General features: G+C 51.1%; 1 pseudogene; it reads right to left on the bottom strand.

Annotated features, from left to right (window-relative positions):
- Positions 1-1215: 1215 nt before the first annotated feature.
- LOC100348832 (non-metastatic cells 2, protein (NM23B) expressed in pseudogene) lies at positions 1216-1949 on the bottom strand (annotated as a pseudogene).
- Positions 1950-2336: the final 387 nt, after the last annotated feature.

The raw sequence follows: 2336 nt of genomic DNA, 5'->3' as shown, positions 1-2336 counted from the left end.
CAGCGCGGCTCTGGCCATTGTGGCCATCTGGGGAGTGAACCAGTGGATGGAAGAACTCTCTCTCCCTCTCTCTCCCTCTCTCTCTCTCTCTCTTTCTCTTTCTTTCTCTCTCTCTGTAACTCTGTCTTTCAAATAAATAAAATAAATCTTCAAAAAAAATAGTGGGTAAAACTGCCGCCTGCAACGCTGGCATCCCATACAGGTGCCAGTTCCAGTCCCGGCTGCTCTACTTCCAATCCAGCTCCCTGCTAATGTACCTGAGAAAGCAGTGAAAGATGGCCCAAGTTCTTGGGCCCCTGTGCCCACGTGGGAGTCCTGGAAGAAGCTCCTGGCTTCTGAGCAGCCCAGCTCTGGCCATTGAGGTCATTTGAGGAGTGAACCAGCAGATGAAAAATCTCTGTCTCTGTAACTCTGCCTTTCAAATAAATAAATCTTTAAAAAAAAAAATAATCCATGGGCAGGGCCAGCACCATGGCTCACTTGGTTAATCCTCCACCTGCGGTGCCAGTATCCCATGTGGGCACCAGGTTCTAGTCCTGGTTGCTCCTCTTCCAGTCCAGCTCTCTGCTGTGGCCGGGAGGGCAGTGGAGGATGGCCCAAGGGCTTGGGCCCTGCACCCGCATTGGAGACCAGGAGGAAGCACCTGGCTCCTGGCTTCAGATTGGCGCAGCGCTGGCCGTAGCAGCCATTTGGGGAATGAATAAACAGAAGGAAGACCTTTCTCTCTCTCTCTCTCTCTCTCTCTCTCTCTCTCTCTCTCTCTCTCACACACACACACACACACACACACACAGTTTAAAATCTACCTGTCAAAAAAAAAAATATCCATGGGTGTGCATTGTTACCCAAGAGCTGCCTCCAAACAAACAACTACTGTTAAAGTCATGAGTTTGACAAATAGGGAGAAGCTACTAAATGTAGTTCTTTTTTTCTTTCAATGATTTATTTATCCATTTATTTGAAAGAGTTATGGAGAGAGAAGAGAGACAAAGAAAGACCTTCCATCCCCTGGTTCACTCCCCCAGATAGTTGCAATGGCCAGGCTTAGGCCAGGTGGAAGCCAAGAGCCAGGAGCTTCATCTGGGTCTCCCACATGGGTGCGGGGACCTAAGCACTTGGGCCATCTGCTGCTGCTTTCCCAGGTGCATTAGCAGGGGGATGGATCAGAAGTGGAGCAGCTGGGACACAAAATGCTCCCCAAATGGAATGTCGTCATTGCAGGTAGCAGCTCTGCCCACCAAGCCACAACACTGTTCCCTAAATGTAATTTTTTTCCCCAGTTCCCAAAGGCTTTATTGGTAAACAGGCTTCCGAGTCTGCCACGCAGGGCTGTGTCAGGAGCTCCTCCAGCTGCCTGGCCGCCTCTCACTCACAGACCCAGTCGTGAGCACAAGACTTGTAGTCGACCAGTTCTTCAGGCTGGAACCACAGGCTTATTTCTTTTTCAGCACTTTTCACTGAGTCGCTGCCATGAGTGATGTTCCTGCCAACCTGGATGCAAAAGTCCCCGTGGATGGTGCCTGGCTTGGAGTCCGCAGGGTCAGTCTCCCCGTGCATCACTCGACCGGTCTTCACCACGTTCAGCCCCTCCCAGACCATGGTCACGACCGGCCCCGAGTTCATGTACTTCATCAGCCCCGGGAAGAACGGGTGGTCTTTCAGGTCGATGTAGTGTTGCTTCAGGTGCTCCTTGGAGGCCAGAAGAAACTTCATGGCCACCAGGCAGAATCCCTTCTGCTCAAAGCCCTTGATGATTTCTCCCACCAGGCCGCGCCGCACGCCGTCCAGCTTGATGGCAATGAAAGTGCACTCCAGATGGGCCATGGTCCGGGAAGCTGGCGGGCTGGGTGGCGGCTGCACTGCGGAAGCTGAGTAAATGTAATTTTTTTTAAAGGCAGAGTTACATAGAGAGAGAAGGAGAGGCAGAGAGAGAGAGAGAGAGAGAGAGGTCTTCCATTCCACTGGTTTACTCCCCAAATGACCGCAACAGCCAGAGCTGAGCTGATCCGAAGCCAGGAGCCAGGATCTTCTTCCAGGTCTCCCACATGGGTGCAGGGACCCAAGGATTTGGGCCATCTTCTGCTTTTCCAGGCCATAGCAGAGAGCTGGATCAGAAAAGGAGCAGCTGGGGCTTGAACCGGCGCCCATATGGGATGCCAGTGCTGCAGGCTAGGGCTTTAACCTGCTGCACCACAGCACCAGCCCCCTAAATGTAGTTCTTAGTACAGGATAAGACTTCTGTCATTCTTAAGGTTGCTGTTTTTTTTTCTTTTGTATTTCTAAGAAACCCATATTAAAAACTTTCAATAGCATAAGTAGACCTATAGTAAAGCTAA

The sequence above is a fragment of the Oryctolagus cuniculus genome, chromosome 16 (genome assembly GCF_964237555.1).
Source record: "Oryctolagus cuniculus chromosome 16, mOryCun1.1, whole genome shotgun sequence".
NCBI classification, from domain to species: domain Eukaryota; kingdom Metazoa; phylum Chordata; class Mammalia; order Lagomorpha; family Leporidae; genus Oryctolagus; species Oryctolagus cuniculus.
The sequence above is the reverse complement of the archived record's forward strand: the minus strand, read 5'-3'. Positions and strand labels throughout refer to the sequence as shown.